Consider the following 23899-nt stretch of genomic DNA (forward strand, 5'->3'; position numbering starts at 1 on the left):
AGGTGAGAGATAAGCACAATGGGATGGCTGGGGCGGAAAGAACATTGGAAAATGCTTCTATTTATTATGTAAGGGAAAATTGTGCCCGAAAAGGTGAACTTAGCCTTTAAACTAAGTTAGCAATAATTATCAATGAGGATTGTCAGCATAAAATCAATATATGTACATAGAGCCACAGAAAAACACAGGTGGAATTAGAAAAATGATCAAATTAATTGGTTCATCTAAGGGAGCATTCATTTTCTAAGTAGTAATTTTTATGTACAGCACATGTTTATAATTGTATACAGTACATTAACCCCTTCATGCCTAAGGGTAAAACAAATCTAAATGCCTAAGCACAATTTTGAAACGTTGACATGTATTAGTAATAACGTACATATCATCACAACTACTTTGTACATCCAAGTGAATTATACCTTGTTTTTTTTCAGGACAAATTGGACTTTCATTTGGTAGTAAATGGTAATGGATATCTCCTGATTTTTTTTTATTATCAAAGGAAAACTGGCCCAAAGTAATTTTAAAAAATCATTTTTTTTATTTAGCTGTGTGTTTCTTGTTACTACCATAACCTACCACCAAAGAACAACCCAAAATAAATTCTGCAGCTCTTGATGATCGCAACATTACCATATATGTGTATGTTATTTGTTGTTTGTACCCATAGTACAGCCCAGAAACAATAGTGCACATTTTGTTTTTGTCTTTTTTTTAACCTAAAACACACTGACACTGACATTGACACCAATTTTTTATTTAAATCCTGACCTTTGACCCTGACCTTGAGCCAAACACTAACCCTGGCACTGAACTAAATCAAACCTTGATCTAGGTATTTTTTCTTTTTTATTATTTTATTTTTGAATATTTATCTTTTTTTTTTTTTTACAAACTTTTTTTTTTATCTTTATACCAGGAATTAGAGAGATACAATGTATCTCTCTCCTCCAATCATAGAAAGAGAAAAAAACAAGGGGGCCGGGCTGAAGAGTGACTGATCACTGTGATAGCCAATAAGAGGCATCGCATCACATCAGCATTGTGATAGCAACAATAGAAACAATGGTTACTTTTGACAGTAGAATATAACTACCTTATCCTTTATTATTGCTGGAATGTTCAAAAGTTTCCTAATTTTGAAAGCAAGATCATTATGTTATTATGAAAGAAAGGACCCCAGTCTTTAAACCAAGTAGTCAGTTCTCCTAGGTCAACAGTAAAGAGCATACTTAGTAAAATTGTGCTCCACCTCCAATTCATTCCTATATGAGATGGATAGGATAGATATTGCAGTGAGGTATTACTGCCACCCCTTTTGGATTGAACACATGTCTAGAAAGGTATTTAGATAAAAATATTTTATGAGCAAAAAGTTTACTTTCCTAAGGGACAATGCAAATGTACTAGTTGTTATGTTCTTTTTGCTTTTGTGTGTGTGTGTGATGTTATTAATGAGAATAAACATTTACGAACATAATGATCTTTAAAAAAGTTTTTTTATCTTTGGGGTGTGGGGCATAGGTCATTGGGGATAATACCCTTTTTTCAAAAAAAATAACAATAGTTTGCCTGAGGTTACATGCCCTTCTTCTCTTACTCTTTCTTCTTAAAATCCATTCAGTGACAATGGCCCTTCTCACTCCCCTCAATTTTACTTTGCATGGGTTGTTCCCATTTTTGGTCCCCTAAACCATTAAGGAGGTGAACTTACAGAGTTAATTTAATTGGTGATTATCCTATAAAATTGAAAGGGTTGACTTTGTGGATAGCACAACTCTTGCTACTGACACATTTGGTCATTTTATTTGTAGGGCCTCAGTTATTAATATGCAACCTTGCTAAGTTATAACCTCCTAAAACAAATCCATGCTTTCTGCTCTGTTCTTTAACTACAAGTCACAGCTCATACAGGAGTTTGAGGATATAAATAGAAAAAATTGAGTAACAGTGGGAAGGTCACAGAAACTTGTAATAGGCTAGAGCATTCTATCTTTGCATGACCACTAGCACATTTTCAGTGATATATGAACTGATACAGGTGATGTAGACTTTCCCAACCATGCCATCCCCAACATTTTCAGAACTGGAGAGTTTTTCGGGAATCTCTTCACAAGGGCAACACAGTGGTTAAGTGGTTAGCACTTCTGTCAGCAGCACTAGGGTCATCAGTTTGAATTCCAACCATGACACTACCTGCCTGGAGTTTGCATGTTCTGCCTGTGTGGGTTTCCTCCCATGTTCCAAAGACAAGCTGGTAGGTTAATTGGCTCCTGTCTAAATTGGCCCTTGTATGAATACGAGTTAGGGACCTTAGATTGTGAGCTCCTTGAGGGTAAGTGACTGATGTGAATGTACAATATATATATACACTATATATACATATATATATATTTTGATGGCGCTATAGAAGTACCTGTAATAAATAAACAATAAAAATAAGTACATGAGCAAATCACAGATCTTGTGAGAGATAAAGTGTGCGGAGATATTATTGAGTCATTTGTGTTGTGAAGACATTGCTCTGCTAAAGAAAGGTATGGGAAATTTTTTTCTGTGTGACTTGTTTCTCTAAGACTTTTTAGGCACTTTACAGCATGGCAGGGACTCACATTGTAGATGTAGACAGTTGGCAGCTGAGACTGTTGGTGGTGGGGTGAAAAAGATACTACTGCGAAGAGGATGTTGAGCAGAAAACAAATGTCTGAAGCAACTGTTTGAGTTATCCATTTGTGGTAAATTAGTCATAGCCAGTGTTCACTGCTGACTGTAAAATGGGTTTATGAATGTTATGTATTGTCCTTTATTGTAGCTGTTACTTCTTTATTTGGTACTAACATACTAACCATACTATCTGCAACAATGGTATAAAAAATAGTGACAACTTTGATGGAAACGTATCAGTAGCTTAGTATTCTGCATTAGGTGCAGTGCCCCATAAATTGGCAGTTGACCCAGTAACTTGAGTTGTGGGATTGCAGCATTTTGACAGAAAAGCAAATACAAATGAGTATGTACATTTGTTTGCTGTCTATACACTCAACAAGAGAAAACTTGCAATATTAGAAGGCAGGAAAAATGTAAGGGAGTATACCTCTTCATTGTTATTACAGCACATGAGAGACATTTCCTGGCCTAGAGGCATTGGTACCAACATGTGATACATGAGATGATGATGATGATGTAGTTATCCATATAGAACACAAACTGATAGGAGGAAGGAGGATTGGCTTCATAATATATGCCACTATGTTCAACCCACAGAACATTGATTGCATTTCACAGACTAAATGATACTAAAAACCCAAATGAGGTGCCTGAAAGGACATAGTTTACCCTATATCTGTCATATGTATCACATTGCAATGTCATTCATCATAGTGAAGATAATTTCCAAACCAGAGATGTCCATGCAATACCACCAGTCATTTCTAAACTCCTATATGTGAACTGACATCCTCATAGAAAATAGCAATAGCTAGCATTACAGGTGCCCAGGCTGCCCATTTGAGCAGCAGCCTACCTCTAGGTACTTTTAATTTTTTTCTTTCTCTTTAACGTGACCCTCAACCCTAGTATCGTTATCATCTATGTAAGTTGATTTTTACATTCTACACATTATTGTCATGCTATACTGAGTCAATTAGCCTCATTAGAGGTATGTGCTGCTTCAGGAGCTCATTGCCTACCTTCACCTAAATTTTCCATTGATGTCTCCACAAATGCCAGCATCAAGTTCCACTGTTAATAATCTCTTACTTCTTCATCTAGTATCCTGCTTGGATACATTATTATTAGGGTTATAGGCTGTGGACAGGTGAGCGTACACAGCTACATGGGCAATAAGTCGCATATCATTTGTGCTGCCATAGCGTATAGGCTGGGGAGCACTGGCTAAGGCTGGGAAAGGCCAGGTTTATTGTGAAAAGTGCATCCAAAATGTATTTTACCTTGTTAAAGTGCTTCAAGGTACATAGGAAATGCAGAAAGCCTAACAAAACAGTTATCAATATTAATATGAGCACTAATCTCCCTGACATTCAAACAGACTACACCCACATAAACATATAATGAATAGCATAGACAGCTAACAATTTAATAAGAAAAATATTCATTATTCTACTGGAAAGTATAGCACATGTCGGAGAGAACAACAAACAGCATAACATTATGGCTCATCTCTCTTACAGGCAGAAAATAACAACTATTCTTGCAGTTAGGAAAAATGTTACACAAACTCAATCAATCCACACAACATTGCTTGGAAATTATGCAGTGAATTTTATACTCACATTGGTTAACTTTTTTTACTCCAAAAGGTTACCTATCAAAGTCACTCAGCAAGTCCGAAAAAACTTTTTACTGAAGGTTAATTGAAGAATCAGTAGATGGTAAACTATAATCCACAATTACCTGAGCAACTTTGAACAGTTACCGTATTCTGCACATTATATTGCAAATCAACAAATTTTTGACAGGAATATGGATGTTTGCCGATGGGCCAAGCACCAGACTTTGAAGGTCTTTCAGCAGGAGTAGCAAACCAAACACCTGATAATGCATTGCAGTGCACTGTGAACTCTGGTCAAGTGCAATTCTTTGGCCAATAATATGTCTTGGCCATGGTCCCAGCTGCTTAACTTTAAAAGTCATCACCTTTTCCCAGCCACTGCTGAAGTATACACATAATTAGTGATGATTAATACAATGTTTCCTGGATGGGTGGTGGTAGATTCTGGACTTGTTTTGCAGATATTCTGCAATCGGCTTCATCAGAAGACATGCAGGGCTAATATAAAAGATATATTAAACATACATATATACTGTCTGCAAAAATACATACACAAAAAAACATTCATCTATATATTCCATGTAATCAATGGATACTTACAAATAATACCATATGTTGACCACAGCATGCATCCTGGGGGAAACTTTAGGGCATATACAGTCGAAATCCATCAAGTTGATCTTCAGTGTCCATTGTGGGACCAAAAGTGCAGTTAGACCAAACATAATACTATGTGAGGTCACACTACTGGAGGTGAGCAGACATCTAGTGGTGGAATTTTGCACTCTTTTGTTTGAAGTAATTGTGATTGCAAAAGGAAGTAAGCACGATAAAGAAGACTTTTTGAATGTTTTTATTTTAAATATTTAATATCTTTATTAACAAATTTGGATTCAGGTTGTGTTTGGCGTGTAGCGCTGCACTGGTTCACTGTATATAGAGAGCTAATGAATGTTAGTTATCAGCTCTCTACTCTGCCCCTCCAGTGCTTACTTGAGTGCTGGGCTGTGGAGGGGATGGGAGCAGTTGGCTTGGGCTCTCAGGGGTTCACTGTAAGGGCAGAAGGAGGAGAGAGATACTTTTGTAATAATAAGTAAAATTAATGCACAGGGGACATATTAAAGATTATTATACATGTCCCTCCAAAGGAACATTACCTCCAAGGAAAAGGAACTCCAAACTGTGTGGTCTGTATAATGTGAAAATATAGGGGCTCAGGCACCCTGTATTTATATCTCTCACCAATTGTCCTATCACCACCCAAATAATGGGTGACATCACATGCTAAGTGTGCATGTGACAGGACATCTTCAAAATGTCATGCAATAAGCTCAGGGATCAAAATTGTATTTCAAGTCTATATACCTACAAATGGGGGTAGTTATGCAATCTTTCTATGGCATAGGGATGGTGATAGATCCACTTTTCTTAAATTTAGCATTTAGTCTTGCTGACAAAGAAAGCACCACATTGACTGCTCCAATTGTAACTTCAAGTGTCTATCTTGTTGGCATGCCTTGTGGTAGGCTTTCTTTAAATTAATTATAGTATACGTTTTTTGGAGAAGCCTCTCCTTGAAGGTTTGTACCAAGCACCAATTGATTATGTAGCCATTGGTTTGAGTAATTTCTTTCAGGAATGTATTAATTACTTGAAATCCCAGTTAGTATAGAATGCTTGAATGCAAGGCCTCTATTGCCACAAGATAGGTACCAGCAGATACTTAGGTTAGTAGCGAGGGAGAGGAGTTGTGTACTATTGAACTGAGATAGTATGCTACCACAGAGTTATACAGTGCTATGTCCAGTAGAGTATTATCTTGTGTACACTGCATTGAATTGCAGAGTGTAAGGACAGAGAGAGTGGTGTGTTGACCCCACCTGTATTTTAAGTAAATAGGCCTAATAGTCTTATTGTGTGTGTCAGTGAGAAATACCGTTTCTGTTGTTTCCTTTGTTGTTTTTTTTTTTTTTTTCCATTTGTAATCACACCTATTTTTTTTTTTTTAAACAATAATTTTTTTTTGTTTAGAGTGTGTTTGAGTAGGTGTTTCAAGTTTCGCTATTTAGATATTTAATTTTATTTTGTGAAGTATTTTTGATTTCTATGAAATTTTTTCATGTTGTTGTAATTTATTTGTTAACAGTTCAGCAGGAGAGTGAAGATGACATCAGAAAAGCTGAACTTTTTTTTAGCAGCACTGTCTACTATTGTGATGTAGTTTAGTCCACAACAGCATTTGAAATTGAGGAGTGGAGCAATGGGAGCATAGAGGAAGGGGACAAAAGGCAGGGGGAAACCAATTGGCACTGAAGTTCTTACAGCTGCAGCCTACTGCTAAGTTGGCTTCAATGATGAGGAGGGCGAGGATGATTATGAGGTCTCTAAATCAATCTGGGAGACAGAGATAGCAGAAGAGGAAATTGAGGAGGAGGCACAGCAGTAGCAAGACAGGATGTCTTCCAGGGACAGCTCACAGAGTAGTGGAGGGAGTTGCTGCCCTACTCCACAGATGTAGGCCACTGTTATTTCCCAATTTCCTCCCATAGCTCAGCACCGCAGTCATTTTCAGTCTCTGCCAGCAGCATATCAAACATGTTAAATGCATTGACCATGAGGGTATCATATGCACATGAATTCTCATTTCAGAGCTCAGTGGTAACAACACATGAATGCAACTGTTCAGCAGCAAAATGGTTGCAGTCATCCACCTCCCTCCTACTCCTCCCTTTCTACTTCTCCCCATACTACCCAAAATTCTCAATTGGCAGCTTCAAGGAATAAATATGGAAGTCTTTCAAGGGATGTGACAGACCTTTCTTCCAGTGGTGAAGAGGATCAGTATGGGGCCTTGCAGAGTTTTGGCAAGCTTAGGCTGCAGCCTCATTCAGCTTGTGCAAACCCAACGTTTTTATCTCCAGTTGTATCATTCAGAAGGCAGGTGTCTCTGCCCCAGCTGCTGAAATAAAAGAAAAAATATGCACCCAAGCACCCACATGCCCAGGGTTTCAATACTGGCCTGGCAAAAGTTCTGGCTTTACAGCTGCATCCATTTCAGCTAGTGGAGTCTATCCCTTTCTGTGACTTTTCAGGCTGTGCTGTATGACAGTGGCAAATTCCCAGCCAACATTTTTTGGCCAGAATTCCTTACCTACCTTCCACCATCACATGGAAGCTAATATTTATATGTTACTGGACCATTCAGTCAATGTCATGGTCCATGTGACCATAGACAGGTGGTCCAACAACATGGGCAGGGAAATTACCACTGGGTAACTCGGCTGTCAACCAGGAAGGATGCAGGTCAGGGCAGGGCACATCACTGAAGCTTGTTGATGGTAACAGATCAATCACCTGCTCTTCCTTCTTATTTTCCTCATTGGTGAGTTATCCTCATAACCACCAGTCTTCTGAAGAAACTATGCAATAGTTCAGGCAAAATGTACCATGCTGTTTTTCAGCTGATATGCACAGGGGACAGAAGTCACACTGGTGCAAGAACTTTTTCAGCTTTGCGGGGGAGCCTGATAGATGGTAACCCCCAAACCACTGTGTGTCTGTAAAGCACCAACCTGCTAACTGCTCTTTGGTAGGGAAAGGCCACACATATGCCTTGCCTGGCACACATCCTCAATGTGGTGGTGCAGCAGTTCCTAGTCCGGTACCCTGGCTAACAGGATCTTCTGAGGCAGTCAAGAGCATGTGTAGCCATGTCAGATAGCCATACCCAGCAAGAAATGAGCAACTGCACATGTATTGATGGCCATAAATGAATACTTGTATGAGTACAGCCTCAACCATAATATTAATCTGGCAGGCATCAGCTACACTACTAATCCCAGTAAGTATCTCCTGCTGGGATTTCCGCTCTTTCCTGACACCATTCCTGTAAGGCATCACCAGGCACAAAATGAGCATGTGGAGGAGGTGTGTTGCAGTGCTGGCATTAAGGAGGACATAGAGCAGGCTTCCAAGGTGTATGCCAACCTTTCCAAACAGTAAGACATAATTGAAGGTCACAAAAAATGGTTAATCACAAGAAAGTTTTTTCAGCAATAAAAACAGTATTCACTCAAATGATTTGCATCCAAAGATAAGAAAAGTATCCATGAATCAGCAATACTGGAAGACAGAAACCAGATGGCATGGGAGTCGGCAAGCTGTGACTGTCACTGAAGCCAGCACTGGTGTGCTGCACTCACCCACCCAGTTGGCATCTACAACAGCTGAAAGTACACGTGAATGTAAAGTCTATGGAATTAGCAGGCAACATGTTGCAGGGATGTGCCCCCTGTCTCAGGAGGCTGTCTGGCTAGATTGAATTATGAGGGGGGAGGGGGGGTGGCAGCCTTGTTGAGTTCTCTTTTTAGGGGGAACTGGGAAAAAGTAGCTAGTTGTAATAATATGGTCTGTTGTTGAGTAGGGAGTGGATATAAAATGCAGAACAGTGCCAGTGAAACCTATTAATATTGTCACATTTTAAACCATTCCGAATTAATGTTGTTGAAAGCCCTTTCTGTGCCATGCAGCAACGAGAAGGGTCTGACAAGTGAAGATATTCCCGGTCAGATATACTTTTACTATAGAATATGGTTAAAAAGGGATACCAAAGGCGGATAACACGACTCCAGTTATTAATTGGGCAGCTCATAAAGCATCGGTCAGGGGGTTTCTTATTCAGCTGTCTTCACGACTTAAAAAGGCCCGAAACAAATTGATTTTGACAAAATCTTAAGTGTATACTGATCTTGTTGCCCAACATAAACAGACTTCTGATCCTGCTCTATTGGTTAAACTTGACCAGGCCCAATTGGAACTTAATGTGTGCTTTACTACAACGGCGGATAAACAGTTACGTTGGGTCAATCACAAATTTTTCACTTAAAGGGACAGACCAGGTAGCCTCCTAAATATTCTCATATGGCTGTTCCTAAAATCAGACTGACTACCTCAAGATCTTTATCTCAAGATCTCAGCAAGATCCTCCAAGAGATTCATTCTTTTTATACTGATCTTTACCGTTCCCCTCGAGGGGACATCTCCTCATCTACCAACAGTTTCCTGAATTCCTTCTCTTCAAGAGGCCCATAGAGATTTAATGGATCAGCCTATCACTTGTGAAGAGATTCAGAATGCCGTAAAAACTTTAGCGCCACATAAATCCCCAGGACCGTATGGCCTTCCTCAAGCCTATTATAAAGCTTTCCCCAACCTTCTGATTCCACATATGGCCCATTATTTTAATTATTTACGAGACGGGGGAGTGGTGCCTTCTGACAAAAATAAAGTGTTCATTAGTGTAATTGCCCAATAAAAATACTACTGCTGTCTCTAATTATCATCCTATCTCCTTGATTAATTTTGATCTCAAGATTCTGACTAAAGTTTTGGCTTTATGCCTTCATAAATTTTTAGCTCATTATATTCATGATGATTAATCAGGATTTTTTAGCGGTTGACAAACACTTGATCAAATTCGTTGAACTTTGGCACTACTGTCAGCTGTACAATCTAATTGGGACAATTCCTTGTCGAGGGAAGTCCTGCTGTTGTCTTTAGATCTCCATAAAGCTTTTGACAGCCTGTCTTGGGACTATTTATTTCAGATGTTAGGTGCATTTGGGTTCGACTCCTCCTTTTTGACTTTATTGCGGGCTCTATATTGTAATCCTTCAGCCCAGGTCTCTATTCGTGGATACAAATCAGCTCCTCTGTGTAATGAGAGAGGTACTAGACAGGGATGCCCCCTTTCCCCTTTACTTTTGCATTAGCAATGGAACCACTTGCTATTGCTATCCGTTCTGACCATGCTATCTTTGGTATCTATTGTGGCCAATGAGATCATAAATGTGCATTATTTGCTGATGATGTCCTTATGTATGTGTCTGCTCCTCGATTGTCTTTACCTAGTCTCCTCCATTTACTTCACTGATTTTCTATGGCCTCTGGTCTTACTCTGAATTCCTCTAAAACTATTGCTTTAAATATTTCTTTGCCCACTTCGAAGATTCAGTATCTTTGGGAAATTTCGATTTTCAATGGGCCCCCCGCTCTCTTCCCTATTTGTGGATCCATCTCACGAGCTCTATTTCATCGATATATCTTGCTAACTACCTCCCTCTTTTTAAACGACTCAGGACCGATTTACATAATTGGGCATATCTCCCTTTATCCTGGTTTGGTAGAATCAATTCCATTAAAATGACTTTTCTGCCAAGACTACTCTATTATTTTCGGACTTTGCCGATTAGATAATCTGCAGATAACGCAGCTCTCATGCTCTACTGCTAGGGGCTATGTGCCTCAATGTGTTGGTATTGAGGCCTTATCTTGCCATCCGTATACTGTTGGCTCCTTTTATGTGGCTTCCCAGTCGGTTGCGTCCTCCCATCCTTTGCCCTACGTTATCATATTCTTTAACAATCTGGGATAGATGGCGGGCCCACAAGCCTTTTATTTTCCCTACATACCCCTCTGGCCCCAGTTTTTTGTAATCCTGAATTCACGCCTGGTGTAACACCATCTGTGTTTCACTGGTGGATCAATAAGGGCTTTTTGCGTATCGGGGACTATTTGGATGGACTTCGTCCATATTCTCTCCAATATTTTCAGGCAAAGTGCCACCTGCCTTCTAGCAAACTGTTTCGTTATCATCAAATCGTGTCTTTTGTCACTAGCAAACTTAAATTACTAACGGAACCCTGTACGCTCACCCCTCTCGATCTCCTGTGGGGCTACGGGGACGGTGAAAGGTCGTTTATCTAATATATATCCTTCCCTTGTTGATCCAAATATTAAGCTCTCTTATATGGCACATTGGGAAAGAGATTTAAATATTTCTTTGAAGCTGGACACTTGGCGGAATACGGCTGATGCTCTATCTAAAATCTCAATTAACACTACACTCATTGAATTTAACTACAAAACGCTTCTTTGGTGGTATCTGGTCCCTACACATCTTGCTAAACTGTACCCCTCTGTGTCACCCAGCTGTTTTTGACATTGTGGACAAGAGGGTACTATGCTCCACCTATGGTGGACATGCCCTGTGGTGACTAGGTTTTGGATCTGTTTATTTAATTTCCTTTATTCGGTAACAGAGGTTAATATTCGTCGATCCCCAGAAATAGCTCTATTTCATTTATTGCCCACTGATATTCCTAAGAAATCTGATTCTTTATATCCTGATGGCGGCGAGAATTGTGATAGCCAAATGTTGGAAACAGTCACCAATTTTGCTGGAATTAGTTAAGCAGAAACTTAATTGGATTATGATTAATGATAAACTTATTAGTATACTTAACAACAATACTTCTAAATTTGAGAGCACTTGGGATCCATGGATTCAGTATATTTCTGCTATTTAACGGACTCTTGGCTGGCCCTCTCTCTTATTTTTTTTCTGGGTTTTATTCTTTATTTTCTTCTTAAGTTCTTTCCTCATTTTTTTGTTTTCTATATTTTTGTCTATTATTTTAAGGATATTATTTATACCACCTTGTTTATGGAGCAATTTGCTCATAATCGACCAAACTTTGTTTATGCTACCAGTGTATTCCTCATTACACTTTATTGGTCAATTCTGTTGTTATGTTGCTACACATTGTACTTGAATTTACTGTCTTATTGTTTATGTTTTGCAACTCGTCATGTTGGTGGGTTGCATCTTCTGTCTTTCTGTACAATGTTATTATAAATTCTTAATAAATATATTGAAATATAAAAAGGGATACCAAAGTGGGGGTAGTCTCTTCCAGTTACAGTTTATAGAATTCAGTGGATAAACCATCCAGCCCTGGCACTTTGGCCCATAGGTTGGTTTTGCCAATAGTTTGCAACTCACAAAATCTTCTAATGAGAGAGAGAGAGCAAAGTTACAGAGTGTAAGAAAGAATCTTTTCCCAAAAGACTGGCAAAGTTGGCAGTAAGTAGGGATCAGTAATAGTGGGTGAATACATTTGATATATTTTAATAAACTAAATGTATAATGCTCTGCTAATTGGTCAGATAGGCTATATGAGGAGTTGTGCCTCTTCCATGGGCTACATTTTTCAAGAGTTTATTGGCTTGGATATAAAAATTTCACTACTTTAAGTTTCTTGGAGTTCTAGTTAGTGATCACAATTCTGTTTAGCCTGAAGCCAAATGTCCGTATATTCTGTGGATTGCTGTGGCCTACAAAGTACTTAAGTCTACTGAACCTACTTACAGTCATCAGCATATTTTTCCCAAGTTAACTTTTTAGCGAAGTTGCATAGGCTAGAATCCTACCAAATTAAAAGGTTTTAGCAGTTTTCCAAAACAACATAGGATTTTCAATGTAGTTCGAATTACAGGAAGTATATTTATACTTTAGACTGGCTTGTAAAGTGTCCTCTGTGGGTAAGTATGAGGAGAACCTCCTTACCACAATCCCATCTTGTCCAGACCCTCTCAGAGAATGAGGCAGTGGCATGGTCTGAAATGTACATAGCTTTGGATGTGATGGATTCAACCTTGAGGAGTAAGAAAGGTGATAGAAATAAGTAAATCCTAGATATCTCTCTTTGTACATGAGAGAAGTGCATAGAGTCTTTCTCCACAGGGTGCTAGTATCTCCAAATGTCCTCCAAGCTGCTAGCTGTCATTTTAGTATATAGATGTTAATATTGTGCACTAGATGCACTAGCTTTCTTTTAAATGTTATGGTCAATGTTAATTTACAGGTGAAACTCAAAAAATTAGAATATCGTGCAAAAGTTAATTTATTTCAGTAATGCAACTTAAAAGGTGAAACTAATATATGAGATAGACTCATTACATGCAAAGCAAGATAGTTCAAGCCGTGATTTGTCATAATTGTGATGATTATGGCTTACAGCTCATGAAAACCCCAAATCCACAATCTCCGAAAATTAGAATATTGTGAAAAGGTACAATATTGTGGAGAGGTGTCCCACTCTAATCAGCTAATTAAGCCACAACACCCGCAACGGGTTCCTGAGCCTTTAAATGGTCTCTCAGTCTGATTCAGTCGGAATCACAATCATGGGAAAGACTGCTGACCTTACAGTTGTGCAGAAAACCGTCATTGACACCCTCCATAAGGAGGGAAAGCCTCAAAAGGTAATTGCAAAAAAAGTTGGATGTTCCCAAAGAGCTGTATCAAAGCACATTAATAGAAAGTTATGTGGAAGGGAAAGGTGTGGAAGAAAAAGGTGCACTAGCTGCAGGGATGACCACAGCCTGGAGAGGATTGTCCGGAAAAGGCCATTCAAAAGTGTTGGGGACTTTCACAAGGAGTGGACTGAGGCTGGAGTCAGTGCACACAGACGGATCCTAGACATGCTCTTCAAATATCGTATTCCTCTTGTCAAGCCGCTCCTGAACAACAAACAACGTCAGAAGCGTCTTACCTGGGCTAAAGAAAAACAGACCTGGTCTGTTGCTCAGTGGTCCAATGTCCTCTATTCTGATGAGAGCAACTTTTGCATCTCATTTGGAAACCAAGGACCCAGAGTATGGAGGAAGAATGGAGAGGCACACGCTGCAAGATGCTTGAAGTCCAGTGTGAGGTTTCCATAGTCTGTGGTGATTTGGGGAGCCATGTCATCTGCTGGTGTTGTGTTGGTCCACTGTGCTTCATTAAGTCCGCGGTCAACACAGCCGTCTACCAGGAGATTTTGGAGCACTTCATGCTTCCTTCCGCAGACGAGCTCTATGGGGATGCTGACTTCATTTTCAAGCAGGACTTGGCACCTGCCCACACTGCCAAAAGCACCAAAACCTGGTTCAATGACTGTGGGATTACTGTGCTTGATTGGCCAGCAAACTCACCTGACCTGAACCCCATAGAGATGAGAGACATGAGACCGAACAATGCAGAAGAGCTGAAGGCCGCTATTGAAGCATCCTGGTCTTCCATAACACCTCAGCAGTGCCACATGCTGATAGCTTCCATGCCACGCCGCATTGAAGCAGTAATTTCTGCAAAAGGGGCCCAAACCAAGTACTGAGTACATATGCATGCTTATACTTTTCAGAGGTCCGATATTGTTCTATGTACAATCCTTGTTTTATTGATTGCATGTAATATTCTAATTTTCTGAGATTGTGGATTTGGGGTTTTCATGAGGCTTGAACTATCTTGCTTTGCATGTAATGAGTCCATCTCATATATTAGTTTCACCTTTTAAGTTGCATTACTGAAATAAATGAACTTTTGCACGATATTCTAATTTTTTTAGTTTCACCTGTATTGCAGTACACACACATTTTGGTCACATATACAGTAGAGCAGGTGTAGTATAACATTATAAAAAAAGACTTAGTATCTGAACTGGCATCATTAAATATTTATAATAATAAGCTGTTGAGACCACACTTGTAATGTAATTTGAAGCCAGTGGCCCCTTTCCTGATGATAGCAATGCTGTAAGAGCTGCTATGGTAGTGCTGCATAGCAACTGCTATGACTAGTCAGGTTTTCTGCATATCTTTCAGAGTGAGATGAGTCTCCTGCAGGAGGGTTATGTCTGCTCTTAGTTTTTTAAATGTCTCAGAATCTGGGTGCGTTTATTGGGGACTTGACTCCTTTTGGGCTGTTATTGGCAAAATAAAAAGCGGTATTAATCACAAAACCAAAAATGTATTGTATTGCAGCTTACCAGAGATTAGATGTGAAGGCTGCAGCAGTTTTCTTTTTAGGCTTTTTTTACACTCTGTTTTCACCTGGTGATCTGGCCAGTAACACACCTTCTATATTCTTGAGACACCACTCTGGAGATATGAGCAGAGGACACAGCAGACAGCAGCATTGTCAGTCTGGGGGTAGTATTACAGGTTTGAATGTGATAACAAATTGAAGCCAAACTGCAGCTAACATAAAAACTATGATCTCATCTGCCTCTGAATTGGTGGGTGTCCCAGTGCTAATCCCCTTTGAAAGCATGATAGTAATAGCAGTCTAATGAAGAACAAGAGAGAAACATAATTTTTAAACAAAGAGGAGTGCATTTTGAACAAGCAAATCATGATTTTGTACATGGAAAGCTGCAACATGCATGGTTTCAGGTTAGCAATGTGAAGCACATTCCATTGTCCTATGATCTAGACATACTGTAGCTTGCAGTGCCGCTCTAAGCTGAGATAAAAAAATTTCTGCTGGTTGCAGTGAGGGGAGCAGGTGCCTATGCACCATTCATGGGTGTAGAAGGATCATCAGAGAAAGGAAGAAGCACCACTCACCAATCCAGTGCATGAATGTGTTGATGAGTGTGGCCTCAGCTAGTGCGGATCCAGCCAGGCCCTCTAACATATTTCGCCCCACACACTGGGGCTGAGTCACAGAGGTTGGGAAAATAGAGCCAAGCATGGGTTTATGACATTCCCCTGTACCGACAAAGACTTAAGAATAGCAGTAGAAAGACATGGGTAACATTGAACAGTCTTAGCTGGGACCAGCCCATATTAATGTACAGTATGCTAATAAAGTGAATAACAACTTATAAAGTGTTTCCAGCCGTTCTGAAGTAGCATCAGGTAATTTTTTCCTTTTGGGGGTATTTGCAGGGAGATAGTGGTAGGTGGTCACCTAATGATAAGACATAATGTTTGATGATATGAACAGTGTGGTCCTTCCAATAGAAGTATGAATACAAGTGACTTCCTGATTGAGAGACTACCAGTCTTCATTGCTTGCTATGGACATAAACTATATTGCCAAAAGTATTGGGACACCCGTCCAAATCATTGAATTCGGGTGTTCCAATCACCTCCATGGCCACAGGTTGCATAATATCATGCACCTAGGCATGCAGACTGCTTCTACAAACATTTGTAAAAGAATGGGTTGCTCTCAGGAACTCAGTGAATTCAAGCGTGGTACCGTGATAGGTTGGCACCTGTGCAATAAGTCCATCTGTGACTTAATCTGGTTAGTGCATTGTTTGTACATTCACAAGTACACAAGAGTCGCCTTTATCTTTGACCATGGACCTTTGGAATACCTGCACATAATCACTTTGCTTGATCACTATAAGGACTGAGCTATCTAACATATGTGATTTAGCATATGACATTGTGTTATTTATTTGTTTCTTCACCAGATTTTATCAATATTTACTCACATTAGCGCTGCATATTTATTTTATATAAATCCTACTTCTCGAGATTACTCCCATTACTCCAGGGCTCATAACAGTTACTCCCGCATTGATCATATATTTCTTCATACACATTCACTCCCTAGACTTCTTACTGCTAAAATTTTCTCCACGCCCTGGTCTGACCACGACCCAGTTTCTATAACTTTGTCAACCAGGACACCTGATAAGACGGCTTTTCATTGGCGTCTTAATGACTCCATCTTGGATAACCCCCTCTCATTGTCGGTAAATCTCCTCACACTTGCAAGCAATTTTTGATCTCAATAAAGCAGAGGACACAAACCCGGCTGTTAATTGGGCAGCTCATAAAGCCTCGGTCAGGGGATGTTTTATTCAACTTTCATCTCGACTTAAAAAAGCTTGAAATGACCTACTTACCACTCAAACTCAAATTTACGATGACCTGGTTGCTCAACATAAGCAAAATCCCAGCCCGGATTTGTTACTTAAACTTGACCAGGCCCGACTGGAACTTAATTTGTCTTACTACTATTGCTGAAAAACAGCTTCGTTGGTATGATCATAAATTCTTTACTTGGAGGGACAGACCTGGCACTTTATTAGCACGCAAGCTGACTCCCAGGCATTCCCAGACGGCTCTCCCCAAACTCAGATTGGATAATGGTTTGCTATCCCAGGACCCTGGTAAGATCCTCCACAAATTTCAGTCTTTCTACACTAAACTTTATAGCTCGCCCCAGGGGGGTACTTCTTTATCTATTGACACCTTTTTGGTGTCTGTCTCGCTTCCCCCCCTTCAGGAGGCCCATAGGGAGATGATGGAATGGCCTATCTCAGGCAACGAAATCGGGAATGCTGTAAAATCTCTTGCTCCTCATAAGGCCCCAGGACCGGATGGTCTTCCCAATACTTATTATAAAGCTTTCCCTGATATTCTGATGCCCCATATGGCCCTCTATTTTAATTATTTGCTCGATGGGGGTATGGTACTCCTGGATGAAAATAGGGCGTTCATCAGTGTCATCCCCAAGCCTCTCAAAGACGCCTCTATGGTCTCCAATTATTGGCCAATTTCCTTGATTAATTGCGATTTAAAGATTCTTACTAAAATCTTGACCCTACGTCTCCATAAATGTCTGGCCCTATATATTCATGATGACCAGTCTGGTTTCATAAGCGGTCGACAAACATCAGATCAAATTTGTCAGACTCTAACATTACTGTTAGCTGTGCAGTCCAATTGGGACGGGTCATCGCAAAGGGAAATTCTACTACTATCACTGGATATTCAGAAAGCGTTTGACAGTCTGTCTTGGGACTACTTGTTTCAGACGTTAGACAAGTTCGGGTTTGGCCCTCATTTTACAAAGCTGTTACGGGCCTTATATTCTAATCCGTCCGCTCAGGTTTCCATTCGTGGTTATAAACCAGCCTCTTTTTTGATAGAACGAGGAACTAGACAGGGATGTCCTCTTTCTCCATTATTGTTTGCTTTGGCAATTAAACCACTTGCGATTGCTATCCACGCTGATCCCACTATCTCGGGCGTCTACTGTGGTCAACGAGATCATAAATGCGCCTTATTCGCTGATGATGTTCTCATGTGTATATATATCTAATCCTTGAATGTCTCTACCTGGTTTCTTGCATTTTTCATCGGTTCTCTGAGGCCTCTGGTCTTACGCTTAACTCTTCTAAAAAGGTTGCCCTAAATATCTCGTTACCCGATTCGGAGGTTCATTTCCTCCAGGAATATTTTGATTTTCAGTAGGCCTCTGGTTCTCTCCCCTATCTAGGGATTCATCTCACGAAATCTATCTCGACGTTATACAAGACCAACTATCTCCCGCTTTTCAAACAGCTTAAAAATGACTTACTAGACTGGCAGAATCTTCCACTTTCCTGGTTTGGTAGAATCAACTCTACTAAAATGACATTTTTACTGAGACTATTGTACTATTTCCGGACGTTACCAATCATGGTCCCCAAACGGGAACTGTTATTACTGCAAACTGCAGTCTCTAGATTTATATGGAGGGGAAAACGCCCTAGGATTAACAAGTCTACCTTATTCTCCTTGAAGAGGCATGGCGGTTTGGGACTCCCCAATCTCTTGGCCTACTTTCAGGTAGCTCAAATAGCACAGTTATCGTGTACTACGGCCAGGGGGTATGTCCCCCAGTGGGTTGGGATTGAGGCTCTATCGTGCCATCCATATGCTATCGGTACTCTCATGTGGCTTCCCAGTAGATTGCGTCCTCCTATTTTGTGCCTTACTCTATCTTATTCATTATCGGTGTGGGATAGATGGCGAGTGCGAAAACCTTTCTCCTCTCCACATACCCCATTAGCTCCAGTATTTGGTAATCCTGAGTTTGCTCCGGGTCTATCTCCATCGGTGTTCCAATGGTGGTTAAATAAGGGTTTGTTGCGTATCGGAGACTGTTTAGATGGGTTTCGCCCTCGGTCCCTTCAACATTTTTTGACAAAATATCAGATGCCTTCCCGAGAGATATTTAGTTGTCGCCAACTTCGATCTTTTATTACTAGCAAACTTAGATTACTCCCAGAACCTTGTGCGCTTACTTCCCTTGAGGTCTCCTGTGGGGCAAGTGGGATGATGCAAGGTCGTTTATTCATTATTTATGCATCCATTGTTGATCGCCTCACTAAATTATCTTACATGACCCAATGGGAGGGGATTTAAATAGTTTGTTAGATCTGGATACATGGCAGAAAGCGGCTCATACTTTATCAAAGATCTCAATTAACACTGATCTTATTGAATCCAATTATAAAACGCTACTTTGCTGGTATTTGGTTCCTACTCACCTAGCCAAAATGTACCTCTCAGTATCATCTAGCTGTTTCCGACGCTGTGGTCAGGAGGGTACTATATTCCACGTTTGGTGGAAATGTCCAGTAGTGAGTAGGTTCTGGATCAGCATGTTTAATTTTATATATTCAGTAACAGGAATTAATATCCGTAGATCACCGGAAGTGGCCTTGTTTCATATCATACCCGCTCACGTTCCCAAAAAATCGACTAAACTAATTCTATACCTCTTGCTGGCGGCTCGTATTACCATAGCAAGAAGTTGAAACAATCTTTGATCCCGTTAGACTGGGTAAAATGTAAACTTAATTGGATAACGGTGAACGATAAACTTACAAGTATTGTCAATAACGATGTGTCCAGATTTGAGGGAACGTGGGAGCCTTGGATCAGTTATATTTCTATATCATGAGAGTCTTACAGCTGACCCCCCCCCCTCCTTTTTTTTTCTTTCTCCTTTTCCCTTAAGAGTTGTTTCCTCTTTCTTCTCTCTTTATTCTCTCCCTTTCTTCTTTATTGATTGCTGAAACTTGAATATCTTGATGGTACTGGCACTCTCTGGGTATATCACTATAGCCATTGTTAGGCACTTTTTTTTTGAATGCCTCTGTGTTCTGATCGTGTTCTATATGTCGTTCCGTCATGTGGGTGGACTTTATTGCCATCTCGTTTTATGCTATTGTTTGCTTGTTTCTCAATAAAAATATTGAAAATAAAAAAAAAAAAAACATACTTCTATTTTAAGTGGCCCTTCAGTCCACATTTCTGAACCTATTTCAATTGATTAGTTTTACTGTTAAAATAACTTTACAGTGTTTTAAAAATATGCAATTTTTCAATTAGGCTGAGCTAAAGGAAATATGTTAAATTGTGTTTATTTTTAATTATGCTAAAATCATCCTCAAGGCATGCAGTTAAAATTTATTGCCTATAGGAATCTGTAGGCTAAACTATCTTTAATGAGTCAGGTATTTCATTCTTCCTCTTCCAGTTTGTTTTTCATATTGACAATTATTTCAAAATCTTTTTTTTACAAAGTATAAAAAACTCATATAGCAATGGTTGGGATAGCAACTCCCCTAATAAATGCCTACAAAGACTCCAATGTGGCTATGTGTGGAATCTATATAGTAGGTACACTGATATTATGGATGTTGAAGCTTTCAAAACTCCTGGGACAGAAACAACTGAGTACTGTCCGTGATACTTTTTTTATTTGCAATAACATACAATTTTGAGGACAAGATTTCAGGGAATGTCCCCTTCTTCAAGGTCCAAGCAGTACTAATCACAAAGTTTTAGCAGAATGTTAGAAGAGATGTGGGGGATAAAAAAAGAAAAAAAAAGAGACTAGAGATAAGACACAGCAAAAGCAACGACTGGGGGGATCTTCAATATCTCCGGATCATACAGCTGCACCTCCAGTAATGTTGTGTACCTATCCAGCGCAGAAAATGTAGCAAAGGATCTTATGTTGGCAAAACAGGACAGAAGTTGTTTTGCACACCTGTGGGACACCATTTCGCACAACCACACAATGGGAGACCTTAATATTTTAGTTCTTAAAGGAAATTTCAAATCCATTTAGGAAAGAAAAACTTTTGAACTAAGAATGATAATTCTATTTGACACAAGAGATAACGGCCTGAATTTGGACATGGGATTCCTCAATCATTATCCAACAGTTTTATGACTATCACCTCAAGCATGACCCCCCCCTGTGAGTGTTGCCCCCCCCCAGTCTTTGCTTTTGCTGTGTCTTATATCTAGTCTTTTTTTTTTTCTTTTTCATCCCCCACATCTCTTCTAACATTCTGCTAAAACTTTGTGATTAGTACTGCTTGGACCTTGAAGAAGGGGACACTCCCCGAAAGCTTGTCCTCAAAATTGTATGTTAGTGCAAATAAAAAAAGTATCACAGACAGTACTCAATTGTTTCTGTCGCAAATGCACTAATACGGCTACAATCACCTCAAGCAAAACTCCTGGGAGAAAGATTAACTGAAATGACAAAACAAAAAGGAAGAGCAAACCATAGTGCAGTTGCATAAATAAACCAATAAACTTAAGGCTGCGCTGCTAATGTAAAGTATCTGTACCAAATAATCAAACGATTATATATGAAAACATCAAATATACATAAAAACGTGCAGAAATCATAATGTACATAGATTATAAACCACAATGTCCATAATGTCCATAAAAGCAAGTACGTGCTAAATTTGGATTAGAGCAGATGAACGTGGATAAGGTTTTACATCAACTTCCTTCATAATTCTATAGGATTTCTCACATGCTCACAAAACCATCAACATCCCTTAAAGTGCTGAAAACATGCAGGTTGTGCCACCTCAGTGCTCACAGAACTCTCACCTTACAGAAAATGTGAGAGCGCTTATAATGGTTAATACATTGGGGTTCCTCCCCTCTCCTGGTCCTCCACCGTTTTAGAACCACTTGGGGCCCTCCTTCCTCTTGGTCTCTGAACCCAGTTGTAAGACCGGTCCCTTTAAGGGTTGCTTGGGATCAAATCTCCTACACTCATGCAGAGGAAACAGAGGAATCTCCAATGGTGCAGTATGTTCCAGTACATACATTGTATTAAAAGTATTGCACTTACATGTTTACATGCATAAAAATGCCATTAAAATCATGTTGGAGTCACCAAACACAAGCCGCACGTCCGCATACATCACTTACGGTTCCCGTCTGCCTCCGGCTACACCCTATGCATTACGTCACGCCTACGTGACTTCTTCAGGGGTTCCTTCCGGCCGTTTATGTACATTTATTGGTTTATTTATGTTAATTTTGTGGGAACACAATTGTTGATGCTAGCAGCAGCTCAATATACATCATCCATTACATAGTCACATTGAAGGTAGAGCAGGAGTATCTTTAACTTTATAGTGCAGCTACACCTTTTATTATAATAAATATAAAAAATAAAATCATTGCACTCACATGTTGTGGATGAATAACCAGCATCTTAAAGAAAGCAGCCGAAGCCGAGGCAGAGGTGAGGAGTAAACCAGAGCGGTATTTAAACATCTCAGTGCTGGACACTTTCACCCTCCTTCCTGGCCAATTTTCAGCTGTCAGCGCTGTCGCATTTTGAATGACAATTATTCAGTCATGCAACACTGTACCCATATGAAATTTTTACCATTTTTTTTCATACAAATAGAACATTCTTTTGGCAGTATTTAATCACCACTGGGTTTTTTTTCTAAATACTGTAAATTAAAAAAGACAGAACATTTAAAAAAACAAAAAACAAGTTTTTCTTTGTTTTTGACCAACATTTATACTGCTACATTTCTTTGTTAAAAATAACCCAAATAAGTGTATATTATTTGGTCTGTATGAAAGTTATGGAGTTTACAAGCTATTGTACGTACAGTATCCTTGAAAATTGACCACAACTTATGTCTATCTCATTTCCTGAGGCCCTGTCATGCTAGGACAATACAATTACACTCAAGCTTACCCCTTTTTGGAGATAATACACTTATTTGGGTTATTTTTTAACAAAGAAATGTAGCAGTATAAATTTTGGTCAATATTTATCAAGAAAAATTACTTATGTTAAAACATTTATAACAAAAACAAACAAAAACATGTTTTTTGTTTTGTTTTTTTAAATGTTCGTTTTTTTCATTTATTTAGAGAAAAAAACCATAAACAGTTCAAGGTATTTAGGAAGAAGCATGGCGAGTTCTTTTAAGTTGCAGTTTTTTCCCACAATTCTTTGGAAAATGAATAAATTAAATAAAATTGTTTTTTCTTTTCCACAAAATTGTCATTTTAATAATTTATTTCTCATGCACGGCATAGGCATACTGGCAATGACACCCAAAAACACATTCTGCTACTTCTGCCAAGTAAGGAGATTCACGTGTGTGAGATTTGTTTCACAGCCTTACCACAAAGAGGGCCCAAAATTCAAAAAGCACCTTCGGGCTTTTAGGGAACATAAATTACACATCTAATGTCCTGACTACCTATCACACTTTTGAAGGCCCTGTAGCACAAGGACAAGAAAAACATCCACAAAATGACAACCAATGAGTCTACTGAACATGTAATTGTTTTGCTACAAATTTTTGGAAAATGTGGAAAGAAAATTAAATAACTTTTTTTACAAAAATATGGATAAGATATTTCTAACACACAGCATAGACATACTAATAAACCCCAAAATAGATTCTGCTACTTCTCCTGAGTTAGTGATACCACATGTGTGAGACTTATTCAAAGTCTAGCCATATAAATCCAAGGAGCACCTTCAGGCATTTTAGGGGCATAAATTACACATCCAGTTTCCTGCCTACCGATCACATTTTTGGAGGCCCACTGGGGACACTGACAGATGTTGACAGTCTGCTAGAAACAGTGATAGATGTTGATGGTTCACTGGGACACTGACAGATGTGGAAAGTCTGCTAGGGGCAACAAAAGATGTTGATGGCCCACTGGGACACTGACAGATGTTGAAAGTCCACTAGGGACACTGAAAGATGTTGATGTTGCAATGGGACACTTTTGCAGATGTTGATGGGACGCTGCTACACTGTGACAAATGCTGATGGGACACTGGTACATTGTGCCAGATGTTTTTGTGCACTGGTACTCTGTGAGAGATGTTTATGGGACAATGGTACA

The sequence above is a fragment of the Staurois parvus genome, unplaced genomic scaffold (genome assembly GCF_062004578.1).
Source record: "Staurois parvus isolate SC_StPar_1 unplaced genomic scaffold, SC_StPar_1.0 ptg000198l, whole genome shotgun sequence".
Taxonomy (NCBI): Eukaryota; Metazoa; Chordata; class Amphibia; order Anura; family Ranidae; genus Staurois; species Staurois parvus.